At 46.8% G+C, this 15,962-nt stretch overlaps 1 protein-coding gene across 2 annotated transcripts in view; it reads left to right on the forward strand.

The window, feature by feature from the left end:
- The window catches only part of NRP2 (neuropilin 2), a 249,962-nt gene that overhangs the window by 212,880 nt on the left and 21,120 nt on the right, over positions 1-15,962 (forward strand). The gene's annotated exons all lie outside the window — the stretch shown is intronic.

Genomic DNA, 15,962 nt, shown 5'->3' on the forward strand with positions numbered 1-15,962 from the left:
ATATCTGGTTTTTGTCCCTCTTCTCCTATCGGATTGTAAGAACAGTGTGTCTGAACGAAAATGTATTTCCAAATATGTGTGTGCATGTGTATTGTCTAGGGGGTCTTTAGATCTATTCTTTCAGGGTTAGAGCCTTATCGGTGTGTTTCACGCAGGAGAGAGGTGGGTAATCAAAGGGGGGGCAGCTGGACAAATGGTAGGTGTAAGATTGGAGACGGGGGGGGACTGAATCTGCAGCACCACAAACATGGCTGAAAGTATTGTGGACTGAACAAAAAATGCAAGGCAAGAGGCCAGACAAGATGACTAAAGACCGCTGGAATGTGAGGCTATGGATTTCCAACACCCAGGTGGGGAAATATGGAAGCTTATGAAGCCCTCGCCTCTCCAGGAGAACTTGACATTAAAACACTTTGATCACCTCCACTTTGAAATTGGAGGCTTAAATCTTAATACGTTAAAGCCACTGATGTGAAGTGAAGGAAGGGTTGGAGGAGTTGGATTATATCACCACTGCACTTCCCCCCCCCCCCGAAGATTATGCTGCTCTTATCCCAAGAATAAAGCAAATACCCCCCGATTTCATCTCACTAGAGTAGACCACCACCACCACATAACCCATAGTCATACTTTGAAAGACTTTGGTCATCCTGGCAAATGCCAAGCGGACGTTGAAAAATTTGAAACCCGTTCTTGGTTATGAATGCAGAAGTTTTCCTGTGGAATCTTAGAGTATAATTAGATGGTACAACAGAAAAGTGCTGCTGTTGCTTCTCGCTTCTCTCCCCTGTTTAATTCAGTTGAGGGAAACCTTTGGCCCTCCAGATGTTGCCAAACTGCAACTCCCATCATCCCTGCCCATTGCCCAAGCTTGTCGGGACTTATGGGAGTTGTAGTTCAGCACCATCGGCTGGCAGGGGCAAAGGTTGCCCACACCTGCCCTAACTGAACACCGTGCAAGAGATGGCTTCATGTTTTGCCTTGGCTTGCTGTTGGCTGCACATCGCTTGCAGTCCAGTCCAGCAGTCCACAACAAGAAGTTATGAAGAAGGAAGCGGAAGTGTGTGGAAGGGACACTCCTTCCTGTTTCCTAAGCGCTTGTGCCCTCCATTGGCCCTGCGTCAGAGAGAGAAGAGGTTCTTTTGCAAGGTAAGTGGAAGGCTTTTCCATGCATGGCAAAGCCTGGTGTGCCGGAAGTCCCCACCCCTTGGCAGAGACTATCTGAGTTTGCATGTGCCTGCCTAGTTAAATCATGTGTCTGAATGTGGGGGGGGGGGCACCCAAGGAGGTGTGTGTTTGCCACATCCATCACCAGCATGCGGCTTTTGGAAAGCTGCCCCCAGGCCCAAAAAGGTCAACCACCTATTTTAGAGCTTTGTTGGTCCACTGGATGATCTGGCCAGTTGCTGAATTAGCTGATGAGCTTTCCAGTGCTGTCTAGGCTGCAATTCCTTCATCAGATGGGCTCCCTCAGTAGCACTGAAATCTGGTCACAACTAATCCTAGTTTGAGACTCCTGGTGCCTTACAGAACCCGTCTCTTGGGCTGGTTTGTATGTCACTTATGGCTCTTATCAATTCACAAAAGTAGTCTACTCATTGTGAGCAATCTATCTGAGAAGGAAGGAGCACGCATAATACTGAAAATCAACTTGTATGGGTATGGCGTTTTTTGTTACAGCACACATCCTGCTCACAGAAGGTGATCTGGGGTATGACGCTCATCCCCAGGTAAATTATACTACTCATGTCCATAGTCCAGGGGTCAGCAACCTTTTTCAGCCATGGGCCAGTCCACCGTCCCCCAGACCATGTGGTGGGCCGGACAATATTTTGAAAAAAATATATGAATGAATTCCTATGCCCCACAAATAACCCAGAGATGCGTTTTAAATAAAAGGACACATTCTACTCATGTAAAAACATGCTGATTCCTGGACCATCCGTGGGCCGGATTCAGAAGGCAATTGGGCCACATCCAGCCCACGGGCCTTAGGTTGCCTATCCCTGCCATAGTCCATAGTTACAGATCAGCCAAAACTTGAAGATCTGACAGTGATCCTTTTTTATGTGCTCTGAGATCTGGTGAGCCAAATGATGGCAGAAAATAGGTCTGACTTTTAGATGTAGAGAGGGTCAACGTTTACTCCAATATCAGCTCCTGGCAGAGCTAGGCGAAAGCTGGAAACAGCTGTAAGAAAGCCACACACACCATGACAAATTTTGGGAAAGAGAATTGGTGCTGATATTTTGTAGGACCCTTAATTTGAAGAAACTTGCATTGACAAATAGCTAGATCCTTGGGTTTTTTTAAAAAAACAAACTAAAAACACGGCTTAATTTAAGATTGCTAAAGCTTATTACCCAGATACTGATTTCCAGTGTTGTGTCACACAAATGACATTTGTGAAATGACACAAATGGTGAAAAAGAACTTCTCTGGCCATATGCACAATATTTTCTCCTCACTAGTGAGTAACTATATCTAGCATCCATACATCTGGGATGGGGTTGGGTTCCAAGTTGGAGACTAAACCCTGATCATAATTCTTCTCTGTGTTGCTCTGCTGACTAATCTCAGACAAGGATCAAACCCCATTTACGCATAAGATTCAAGCCTCAGTGATAGCTTACCACTCCCAGTTTTTTTTCCTTTCTGTCAGTGCTTGTTAGGAACATAATCATCTTGATCAGCTGAGCCAACTCATATGATTCATTTGGGATTCTGCTAAAGTGTTCAGTTACTGATTGTGATTATGCCAGATTTCTCAGGAGAGCGTACCCAGGAGACGAGACACATCATTTCAAAACGTCCCAGAGGGTTCAAGATAGCTCAGCTACAGCAAAACAAGGCAAGAAGCTGCCATTCAAAAAGCACATTTGCAAAAAAACCTTTGCTAATTAGGATGTGTCTCTGGCCAGCTTGCCCACCATCAGACGCCTTTTGGGGGTTGAGGGGGTTGAATAGCTTAGCCTCGGCCGTTTCAGATCTGCATAACCCTAAATGAATTATGCAGGGAAAATGAAGCAGCACCCCAATTTTGAGAAACTATTCCTTGCGCTGTGCTGACCCTGACAGCAATGGGGACCCGAATGACTCCTCATTCTTAACCTGCAGCGCACCTCAATGTGCCTTAATGGGATAGAGCTCAAATGATGGCTTTGTAGTACTGTTGGCGCTGAGATTTTATGTGAAGTACATGGCGCTGTGGGTTAAACCACAGAGCCTAGAACTTGCTGATCAGAAGGTTGGTGGTTCGAATCCCTGCGACGGGGTGAGCTGCCATTGCTCAGTCCCAGCTCCTGCCAACCTAGCAGTTGGAAAGCATGTCAAAGTGCAAGTAGATAAATAGGTACCACTCCAGCGGGAAGGTAAACGGCGTTTCCATGCGCTGCTCTGGTTCGCCAAAAGCGGCTTAGTCATGCTGGCCACATGACCCGGAAGTTGTACGCCGGCTCCCTCGCCCAATAAAGCGAGATGAGCGCCGCAACCCCAGAGTCGGTCACAACTGGACCTAATGGTCAGGGGTCCCTTTACCCTTTACCTTACATCTGGTAAGTCAGGGTTTTTATGTGTCCTTCTCGGCCAAAACAGCTGAGGAATTTCAAGGGAAACCAAAAATATCAATGAGTAATGAAAACCATCAGATGAATTTGCACAAATACATATTGAATTTGTGAAGGATCCTTTTCTTAGGATAAAGGACTGGAATAGATCACATCCATGGGATGCTGTCTAGCCCTGGAGTGGGGGGAAAGTGGTCCTCAAGATGTTGCTGGACTACAACTCCCATGATCCCCAGCCAGCAGAGCCAGTGGTCAAGGATGGTGGGAGTTGTAGTCTAGCACCATCTCTGGATGGTCAAAGGTTCCTCACTCCTAGTGTAGCCATTTGATTCTCTTCTCCTCGGGGTGTGTTGTCTACCTTTATGCAAATCTGCGCTCTTTATCTAGGGCTGTGGATTGATTATTAGGGTCACTTTTTATTTAGAAGAGAATAATAATAATAGTAAACTTTTATTTATATCCCGCCCTCCCCAGCCGAAGCCGGGCTCAGAGCGGCTAACAACAGTAAAATAATACAACATTCTAAAACCATTCATTATAAAATCATTTCAGAGTCAAATTAATGGCAACCATTGGGCTGGAGTTCTATGAGGATTACAGAAGGAGGGGGTCAGACTGTGCTTCAGCCAAAGACCTGGTGGAACAGCTCTGTCTTGCAGGCTCTGCGGAAATATGTCAAGTCCCGCAGGGCCCTGGTCTCTTGTCACAGAGCGTTCCACCAGATTGGGGCCACAGCCGAAAAAGCCCTGGCTCTGGTTGAGGCCAGCCTAACCTCCCTGTGGCCCGGGACCTCCAATATGCTTTTGTTTGAAGACTGTAGGGTCTTCCATGGGACATACCAGGAGAGGCAGTCCCGTAGGTACGAAGGTCCTAGGCCGTATAGGGCTTTAAAGGTTAAAACCAGCACCTTAAACCTGATCCTGTACTCCACCGGGAGCCAGTGCAGCTGGTATAAGAATTGATTCCACATAAATTTACCTATTTCAAAGCAGATGACTGTTTTTACAAAGGCAACAAACTTCTCAGATTAAGAGGGGCGATTCTAAATAAAAGGGGTATGAGGGGTATCTGATATGTTGACTCAGCACCCTCTCTACTCATATGCCACCAAGAAACATGGGTTGGCACAGCTGGTGGGAATCAGCAGAATCTGAACAAGTGATTAACAAATCTGTACTTCGTACATACTTCCCAGTTTAGCAAGGAAACTGCTGTTGAGTTGCATCTTACCCCTGGCCAATGGATAATTGTTGAAAAAGTCATATTAAATATTAAATAAATATTAAATAATTTATATCAAATAAATTGCCTGAATGAACTGGAAGCACCTAGATCATTCCTATCAACCCTTCGGCATTTAAAAGCCTTTTGCAAGTCTCAAACATCCATATCCCCTCCTACCCACCCACTCCGTGTTCAATGAAATGAATCAGTTCATTAGAGCAATTAGCTTTTCATATTTCATATTGTCTTAATCTGGATAAAGCGCTAATGGGGAACAAAAATGGTCATGTTCTCAGTGGGTATCAATTTTCATAATCCCGCTGCCTTCAGGCATGTTAGATGGATTCACCAAAAGAACTTGATTGATTACTCTGGAGACAGAGGCAGCCCCGAGGAACAAATATGAGCAGTTAGAGGAATTCTGACGGGCAAGTGTTAGAAGTCAGAATGGCAAGGGGGTTGTTAGGGTCAGACTTCAAGCAGCTATAATTTTTCAACGGCAACATTCTTGGCTGCAAAATGCTTTCCACGTAGGAGAGGATAAAAAGACGGACAGCTTCCGCTTGGACGAGAGGTGGTGGGACTGAATTATCAGCATTTAACTTATAATGAGCGGTTTGCAAAGAGCAAGTGGTGTCTGCAGCCTTTTTTAAAAATAAGAATGTGCTGGAATCAAAATCAAATTTTAACACATGGCAGATTTAAAATAAAACAAGGCCGTATGTTTTTCACGATGCACGGGGTTAGCTTCATTAATGCTTCAGGTACCCGTAATCCTTTTAACATTTACAGTCTACAAAGGAAGGGAAAAGGATGGAGTACTCTATTTAATACAGTGAGCTGACAGAACCTGTGGAGGCATCTAGCTTGGAGCACCTCAAGCAAGCTTAGATGCTGCAAGCAGAGCTCCCAACCTGTGAGTTGGCCTCCTCCGGCCATTTTCAGACTGGAAGGGACATGCTTTCCTAAAGTACAGGGGCCAAATGTGCCAGTTTGAGCCCTGGCGTTTGGGCCATGCTCCTTCCCAAGTCTTCCACCCAACTTTCCCTTCTCCTGACATGAGGCCAAATTGGAGTTCTTGCTCCAGCAGCTGAGAGAGGAGGGCAGGGGCAAAAGGACCCAGGGGGGAAGTGGGGCAGGAAAGGTAATCGAAAAGGCAATGTACATCACTGGGGGTGCGATACACAGGGAGTATCGGCCAATCAGCAGTTCCCTGCCAAATAATATCTTCTGGGTGTGGCTTGAAGAGATTTTCAGGGGCCAGAGAGAGAGACAGACCAGGGGTCAACATTTTGCCTGTGGGCCTGACGTTCCCCTTCCCTGCGTCCCAGAAAGCAGCTTTGTCCACATTCTAACTTCTTTGTGAGTTGGTGGCATCCTGTGTCCAAAGCTGAGGTGGATTATATGCACAGCCGTACCTCGGAAGTCGAACAGAATCAATTCCAGAAATCTGTTTGTATTCCGAAATGTTTGACTTCCAAAGCGTGGCTTCTGATTGGCTGCAGGGAGCTCCCTCAGCCAATCAGAAGCCGTCGAAGCCCTGTTGGACGTTCAGCTTCCAAAAGAACGCTCACTTACTTCTGGGTTCCGATTGTTCGGGAGCCAAAGCGTACAAGTTCCGGGGCGTTTGAGAACCAAGGTATGACTGTATAGAGACCGAGAGACCGACAATCTCATGTGGAAGTTCTCAGTATGTAGCACAACCCAGAGGTTGTCAGGCTGACACGAAAATATTTTGTTTTTGTATGAAGCTCTGTCCAAAACATTTCAACTTGGCTGGGTTCCTTTAAACATTTAAATTTGGCAAGAGGTTTTCTTTTTCTTTTTTTAGCCCTTATATAAACTCAAAAGAGTTTGCAAAAAGAAAGCTGGTTGTCATTGATCTGGCTGTACTGAATGCTATGCCTGCGCAACAGGAGAATTACACAATATCTCTGTGTGTGGTTGCAATTCATTCCAGGCATTCAGAGAAAAGGGAGAAATGTTTGGCCTAGTTCACATAGAAAGGTGAACTTACCTTACTGTACGAAACAATATGCAAACAGAAACATAGTCATCCTTCCATATGATGCCTGAATTTTGCAGTGCAGATTTTCGGCCAAGTATTGTGCGCAAAGATGCGTGTGCTAGGGGAAAGCGTGCATGAGAACGCGTCTGTTGGTGAAAATAACATTAAAACGCATCACATTAGGGGAAACGGCTTGACAAAAATATATATGCATGCATTAGGCAAAATTGCTTGCAGAAGTGAGCTTATTCGGAGAAATTCGCACTATAAAGCTGATGAAGTTTCATGAAGACCTTTGAGGGGGTGGGGGTGGGAATTACGATCTGCTGTGGAAATGTCAAATACTGAACTTAAGAGTGGAGAAAAGGAGAAACCGAAATCGAGAAACCACAATTGACCCATCGCTCTCAGAGAAAACTGAGAGAAATAATGGCTAGAATGTCAGACATGGACCTTGGAGAAGCAGGCTTAAATTTCAACCCTGCCATTGAGTCCATGGAATGGTGCTGAGATCGAGACAGGGCTGGGTGTGGGCAGCCATCTACAGAGAGCCATGAGCCATTGGGCAAGCGATTAATCTGAGAGCCAGTATGGTGTAGTGGTTAAGAGCGGTAGACTTGTAATCTGGTGAACCGGGTTCGCGTCTCCGCTCCTCCACATGCAGCTGCTGGGTGACCTTGGGCTAGTCACACTTCTCTGAAGTCTCTCAGCCCCACTCACCTCACAGAGTGTTTGTTGTGGGGGAGGAAGGGAAAGGAGATTGTGAGCCGTTTTGAGACTCCTTAAGAGGAGTGAAAGGCGGGATATCAAGTCCAAACTCTTCTCTTCTAATCTGGACTGGAGCAAGAGGCAGGACTGAGGCAAAACCAAGGATGCAGGAAGATGCCAGAGACCAGGAAGACCGTGTTGCTTGAGGAAAGACTCACTGGAGCAGAAATCCCTCTTATAGGACCCAAGGGGGCGAGCCTCTGCAGGTGGAGTCAGTCCAGGGCCTGATGACTGCAACCTGCAGTTCAATGGCCCACCACACGGGGCACTGCCCATAGATCCCAGCAGCACCTGACAGATAACTGCCCTCTCCCCAGCGTAATAGGCTGGGTGAGCAATACCATTTGACAAAAGCGAGGCGGCTTTCTGCAAGAAGCTTGCTATAAATAGCAGTATGTGTACAAGTCATTTAATTTTATATTTTGATTTTCCTGGAATTGGAGTGAGGAAATGGAGGGCCTTTTGCATGTTCTGCCTCAGGCATCAAATGTGTTGAGCTGCGCTGACACACGAGTTTGTCGTGAAGGTAACTCCAAATGGACGCACGGGATCCTTGAAATGAAAGGAGGGAGGTGCAAACTGGAGAAGCAGATTTCCAGTTGTCTCCCCTAGCCATAGGGCTACTTTTGAGTAAATGGTAGCCTCTGTGCTTACATGGGGATTTTGTAAACTACACTGGTACCTCGGGTTAAGAACTTAATTCGTTCTGATTTTTTATGTCTGTATTTTAAACCAATAAAGATTATTATAAAAGAAAGAAAGAAAAGGTGCTGAAACTATATATTCTGCATATGTATACAGTGGTACCTCGGGTTAAGTACTTAATTCATTCCAGAGGTCCGTTCTTAACCTGAAACTGTTCTTAACCTAAGGGTACCACTTTAGCTAATGGGGCCTCCTGCTGCCGCCGGGGCACAATTTCTGTTCTCATCCTGAAGCAAAGTTCTTAACCCGAGGTACTATTTGTGGGTTAGCAGAGTCTGTAACCTGAAGCATCTGTAACCTGAAGTGTCCGTAACCCGAGGTACCACTGTAATTTCCTTCCATCCAAAGTGAGGAACATCTCACATCAATCCAAAGATGGCATGGGCAGAAGTCATTTCTCTTTGTCTCCCCAATGTAAAAATAATTATTTCAGGGCAAGACCTGTATGCACCTCCCTCTAAACTCTGATGCGCACCTACAAAATACAGACATCATCTGTAACAAACATGTTTGGAAAGATAATTGTGGTGTCTCAGCTTTCCCCTTCCTCCTCTGCCCTTAAATGCAGAATAATTTTCTGCAACCTTTTTCTTTCTTCCTGAAGCTTCTCTTGGGAGTTGACAAGAGTCCCTTGCATTGCTGGTGCAAGGCTGGAGCCAAACGCTCCCTTCGCCCATTTCCCTGCTAATGCAAAATAGTCTTGGCTTAAGGCTCCGCTGTAAATCACCGTTCTTTCGGCCATTAATCTCGAGAACACCCTGCTATATTTTATTAAGGTAATTGTACGGCTTTAAAAGGCTCTCGTAGCAGGCTTCCCAGAACTCTGCAGCAGCTTCAAAGCTTCTCTGCATTTTTGTGTCCAAATGCTAGAAGAAGATGCAGCGCTGTGCATGTTTCTGTCAGCCCCTGGAGTCACTGATATCTGCTCAAGGGCACTGCAGTCAGCCTCCTTTACGGCTGCTTCTGCATTCTGCGGCACATTATGGCCACATATATATAAGGTGGGCAGGGCATGTTGCAAGGCATCACATGAGTGTGACTAAACCCAAGCTGTGCAGCAGCCAGAGCTTGAACAGAGGGCCTGGGATATTTGTTTTTTGACTCACTCTCTCAGACTGTGCTGGAATAATCGAATAAGCATGCAGAATAGACTGAACCACATTGTTGTTGTTGAGTCATTTAGTCGTGTCCGACTCTTCGTGACCCCCTGGACCAGAGCACACCAGGCACTTCTGTCTTCCGCTGCCTCCTGCAGTTTGGTCAAACTCACGCTGGTAGCTTCAAGAATGTTTGGAACACATGCACCCTGGACAAAGAACATTACTCCTGCCCCTCTCTCATACTACACTTAAAGCAGATACAGAGAAAGGGGCTGTGAATTCAGGGGTTTAAGAAGCACCTAACCACATTTTCATGGCAGAGAAGGGCACGCCATGCTGTTTGCTTTAAATAAACTATGCTGCAGAAAGCTGCCATGGAGGGAGTGGCATATGGGTTTGCAGATCTGTTGTTGCTGTGGGGTGGCAAGTGTAGAAGAGACAATCTTGTGCCCAGAGGCGCATTTCTGTATCCCAGCTTCACACAACTCGGGCTTCAGCCTTGCTACTGAAAATAGTTCACCCCTAGTGAACCCTGGCACAAACGAGGTGTTGGATTTTGATAATTGGGGGACAGCTCAAGTGTTGCTTTGCCCTATATGGGGGATGGCCAACAGGCAGTCCATACGTTTGCCCTGGGCTTCCTTGGCTGCCTGCTCTCCCAACATACTGTCTCAGCTTGGGAGTGTGGGGTGATCAGGAGAAGGCAGGAGACACCCTTTTCATTTCCCAGTTGGAGGGGCAGCTGTAAGGTGCGGTGCCTTCTCACAGTACTCTGGTGCTGGGGTAAGGAGTGTTTAACCGCCCTCTGTCTTTGTCCTCCTCCCAGTGATATTTCCCCAGTTAAATTACAGCCCCAAGCTACTAATAACCCTGCTCTTTGGGGGGCAGGGAGGTAACATAGGGGCTTGTATTGCACCCGGGAAGGCTATTCACAAAAGTGGAAGTGGGGGTGCTTTAGATCAGGAAAGCTGTCTGCGTGATAGGTAAAGGGACCCCTGACCATTAGGTCCAGTCGTGACCAACTCTGGGGTTGCAGCGCTCATCTCACTTTATTGGCCGAGGGAGCCGGCGTACAGCTTTCGGGACATGTGGCCAGCATGACTAAGCCGCTTCTGGCGAACCAGAGCAGCGCACGGAAACGCCGTTTACCTTCCCACCAGAGCGGTACCTATTTATCTACTTGCACTTTGACGTGCTTTCGAACTGCTAGGTGGGCAGGAGCAGGGACCGAGCAACGGGAGCTCACCCCGTTGCGGGGATTCGAACCGCCGACCTTCCGATCGGCAAGTCCTAGGCTCTGTGGTTTAACCCACAGGTCCACCCGTGTCCCTGTCTACGTGATAGGAGAGTGTTAAACACAGTTCAAAAGCAGAGCACCTTTATTAAAGAGGGGGAAATATTGGGAGAGCCAACAGCCCTCATTCTTTTCAGTTCCCCTGACCTTGTTGGTTTTGAATACATGGGTGCCCGTCTGAGTCAAATTATCCTGTGCCAGAGGTCAAAGGCGATCAACCTGTCTTGCTATAAACCATGCTGGTTTCGTGTATGATTTCAGCCTAATCTCAGGAAAATCATCTCGAGAGGTCAGCACAGTGGCTGCGCACGTCCTTTTCCTGGCTCTCAGATGGATGTTTTAAAGCCTTCTACCTTTGGCACTCTTAATGCAAATGCCATTATCTCTCTCTTCTGATTTTCCCAGCCATTTTCAGCTGCTACGCGAAATGTACTGTGGAGGTGTCCTGTGCATCGATTAAAATGCAGCCTTCCCCCTTCAAGATTTATAAATGATCCTTCCAGTGATTCGAGAAAGGCTGGGAGAAGCAGGAAAACAGCCATTTCATAAGACATCACTTAAGAATGGCTTTATTGTTATTGCTTAGATAGTCAACGTTCAACAGCTGTAATTCACGATATGTTTAGGAAGCCCCTTACTTCCCCCCACCCATAAAAACATAATATTGATGACATTTTTTCCTCAATTTTGTTTCCTAACCTCGTCATACGTTTTGAAATATTAACCGAATTTGATCAAAATACGTGTGTGGTATTTCAGCTTATAGGTTATATCTAATGCTGTGCTGTGCATAGATTTTCCCTTCCTACCCCCTGTAGCCCCTAGTGTGATTGTGTGTGTGTGTTTGTGTGGGTGTTTTGTGGCTGCAGATTTTGAAGGGTGCACAGAGGGTTGCTGTAGGGAAGAGAGGAAGCGAAAATCTTCTGTGCCAGCAGCATGCATGTATTGCATTTAACGTCTTATGTTTAAATGTTTGCAGGGGCTATTAAAACAACAACAAAGGATTGACATATCCACTCCCCAAATTAGCTCTTGACACAATGCACGTGCTTAGTTGCTTAAGTCAGAGGCAAATTGTGTCGGGTGAGTTTAATGCAGATATCAAAATCTTGAAGGGACAATGCATTATTATTACAACCTGTTGGTCAGTCAGAGTCCTGCTCCATTTGTGCTGAAGTTCTCACCCTGGGCCAGCAGGGGGATACTGTAGATAGTTTTCACTCAGGTCCACATATGCAAATAAGGGATTGAAAGTGACGTTCAGTGATTGGATAGTTACAGAAAATGGTTACTGTTGCGTTCTAGTGGAGCTCTATATAAGCAGGCTGGCTGAACCCTTCAGTTCAGTTCAGTTCTGTTCTGGCCTGTGAATAAACAAGAGCTGTGTCGTCTGATATGTTGTTGTTGTTTAGTCGTTTAGTCGTGTCCGACTCTTCGTAACACCATGGACCAGAGCATGCCAGACACGCCTGTCTTCCATTGCCTCCCGCAGTTTGGTCAAACTCATGCTGGTAGCTTCGAGAACACTGTCCAACCATCTCGTCCTCTGTCGTCCCCCTCTCCTTGTGGCCTCCATCTTTCCCAGCATCAGTGTCTTTTCCAGGGAGTCTTCTCTTCTCATGAGGTGGCCAAAGTATTGGAGCCTCAGCTTCACGATCTGTCCTTCCAGTGAGCTCTCAGGGCTGATTTCCTTAAGAATGGAGAGGTCTGATCTTCTTGCAGTCCATGGGACTCTCAAGAGTCTCCTCCAGCACCATAATTCAAAAGCATCAATTCTGATATGTTCATCCACAACTTAACAGTTTGAATGTTATATCTATGAATGGAGGCTGCCTGACAGAAAGATATTTTCCCAGCTACATGCTCAAACCCATTAAGATGGGATGTTTGGGGGTGGAAACCTATAAAAATCCTGACCCACCGATGCAAAAGCAACAAAGTCCTCCAAGGGATTTGCAACAGCTCGGATATGTGCAAACTCCCAGCAGTCTCCACCTTATGGAATAAAGGGAGGAAAAACAATAGGCAAGATGTTTCTGTGTGTGAAATGCTTCTTTGCAACACATTGCATTGTTAGAGGATGTGACACCTACATCAGGCTGTGAATCAATGTGTGCTTATGTGGCTAGCCATGTTGAGCCCTGGGGTAACAGCATAGCTTCTTCCAGCAATATTACAAATTGGCCTGCCAGTTATCCTGAAGCCAGTGGGATTAAACTGCCTTCGTATGCAAGTACCATGGCTGCACTAGCAAGCTGGCTCATGCTGAGAGAATGAAACACTCCTTTGTTGTGTGTTAAAAAAAGAAATCACACCAAAAGATAGCATTGGAAATATGTGCATCACAGTGTAATTGTGGGCTGACCCTTCGCTCTCTCCATTCTCTGGTGATCAGATTTTATATTGTGTTCGTCCTGGCTCAGGTTTGCCAACAAATGTGCTGCATAATCCCGTTCCCAAGCACTGCGATATGAATCGGCTAGAAACTGCATCGATGGTTACCCATCAATCGCTCGCAGATTTAGAGGAAGGACAGCAGGCAGGTTACGAAGCCGCTAGAAGCTGTTGCCACCACGGTGACAGGACCCCTCGTGTATCAACAGTCAGTGGCAATTCAAAATCACAAGATTTGCTCATTTGGGAGGGGAACAACCTGGCCTGCTAATCGCGCCCTGCAAGGACTGGTTCCTGAATCCCCAAACAATTCCCCACTAAGTAAGTTTATGGCTTCACTACAGGACTGGATGGGGAAAGGAAATGGGATTGTGAAGGATAAAGCTTTTGATCAAACGCACAAGTGCCGGCAATATTAGCAAAGGGAATAGAGAAAATTGCTAGCAGAGTAAATAGCTTTTTGTATAAATGTTCTCCTTATTCAAATTTCCCCCGGTGTATTTTTTTTTCCTTTTAAGGCCCGGAGAGTGAATTTTCTTTAGAAAACATTGATTAACTGATACCCTCACACAGTTCCCCGTGACTTTACACACACACACACACACACACACACACACACACAACTGCAAAGAAGAGAGAAGAGCAAAGTCACTGTATCACATTTGCACCAACCACACATTTGCAGTTCTTAGCGGTTTCTTTCCTTGCACCCAACAGATGGTTCTCAGTGTCAGCTCTTGAAGGAAGAGGAGGAGAAGGGTCTAGACTGGTGGGAAGTGGGAAACTGGGGAGGGAGCACCGCAGTACAACAGTAGGCACATGGTCTTGCGTTCTTCGCACAGCAAGTAAGCCCCACACGCTCAATTTGAGGGGATTTTCTGTTCCCTCGTGGCAGCCTCTTGTACATTCATCGTGGGAGGTCTGCGTTCAGAAATTGCTTTCCATGCACAGATTATCCCTCGCTCAATTCGGCCAGTAAATTTTTTCTCCCCAGTTAAACATGTGAGAATAACCGAGAAACTTGAGAGAGTCACATTTCTGGCCTGAAACAAAGAGGCAGAAAGGAAGGTATGGAGTACAAGACGGGAGAGAACTCTTCCACCTCAGTTACCGTATTTTTGCTCTATAGGACGCACCCGACCATAGCACACACCTTGTTTTAGAGGGGAAGGACAAGGGAAAAAAATCTCTCTGCTCAGCGCCCCTTCAGTGAAGCGGCAGGAGAAACATTTCTCCTCCAGCTTGGCTGAAGGGGCGCTGCGCAGCTCTCCCTCTCTGCTGAAGCCAGGAGAGTCTTGCTCTCCCAGCTTTAGCAAAAGGAACCCGAAGCCTTCGGAGTGCACCAACCCCTCTCGCTCTCCATGCTTCAGCGAAAGCAACGCGAAGCCTCCGGAGTGTGGAAGGAACGCTCCCTCTGTGCTCCGGAGGCTTCGCGTTGCTATCGCTGAAGCCAAGGAGCCTGCATTCACTCCATAAGATGCACACACATTTCCCCTTAATTTGTGGAGGGGAAAAGTGCATCCTATAGAGCGAAAAATACGGTAATTAGCTAGCATGTTTCTTCACTGCCCAGCTCCTGGTTTGTAGGGAAAGGGATAAGCACCCCAAAATATTTTGCTGTTGGTGAGTTTCATTGACAGTGGAAGCCTAGGCTTTTGTTAACAGGCAGCCAGACCAAAACGGACAGTTGCCAGGGGAAATGGACCCTTCGAAAAAGGACGTTTGTGCGTTTTCAAAAATTCGAGCCATGCAAAAGTTCAGTTCCGTATGGTGATATAAAAACGATGTGGAAAATACCCCTAGAAGCTCAGGCCCTGATCAAGAACGCCCATTTCTCTGCCCTCCCTGCTCCACCATTCTCTGCTGCTGCTCTTCACTGGGTTTATAATATGAAGTTATTTTAAAACGTGGGTAACCCTTCCTTGGGACACGGGTGGCGCTGTGGGTTAAACCACTGAGCCTAGGGCTTGCTGATCAGAAGGTCGCGGTTCGAATCCCCGCGACGGGGTGAGCTCCCGTTGCTCGGTCCCTGCTCCTGCCCACCTAGCAGTTCGAAAGCACCTCAAAGTGCAAGTAGATAAATAGGTGCTGCTCCGGCGGGAAGGTAAATGGCATTTCCGTGCGCTGTTCTGGTTCGCTGGAAGCGGCTTTGTCATGCTGGCCACATGACCCGGAAGCTGTACGCCGGCTCCCTCAGCCAGTAAAGCGAGATGAGCGCCGCAACCCCAGAGTCGGCCATGACTGGACCTAATGGTCAGGAGTCCCTTTACCTTTAACCCTTTCCTGGCAAGTTATGTGAAGCTACTACCACTGTTCAGATAAGGGTGGCAATGCCCAGATGCCAGTGCAACATGGTGGGAATGCATGGGTATGTTGTAGCGGCAGGTCCTTTGCATGCAAATCATAATATCCCCATTAAAGGTAAAGGGACCCCTGACCATTAAGTCCAGTCGTGGACAACTCTGGGGTTGCGGCGCTCAACTCGCTTTACTGGCCGAGGGAGCCGGCGTTTGTCCGCAGACAGCTTCCGGGTCATGAGCAGCGCACGGAAACGCCGTTTACCTTCCCACCAGAGCGGTACCTATTTATCTACTTGCACTGGTATGCTTTCAAACTGCTAGGTTGGCAGGAGCAGGGACCGAGCAATGGGAGCTCACCCCGTCATGGGTATTCGAACCGCCAACCTTCTGATCGGTAATCCCTAGGCTCTGTGGTTTAGACCACAGCACCACCCACGCCCCAATATCCCAATTAGGCAGTTCTAATATTTCCTTTAAAAAAGCTCAGGTGAAGAGCACGGAGCAATGAAACACTAGACTTTCTATACCAAATATTTCAAGATTCTAGATGCATGTGAAGTCTCCCAAGTTTTGCATGTTAACTTAGCATTCTTTTAGAAGGAG

The sequence above is a fragment of the Podarcis vaucheri genome, assembly GCF_965113315.1.
Source record: "Podarcis vaucheri genome assembly, chromosome: 1".
NCBI lineage: Eukaryota > Metazoa > Chordata > Lepidosauria > Squamata > Lacertidae > Podarcis > Podarcis vaucheri.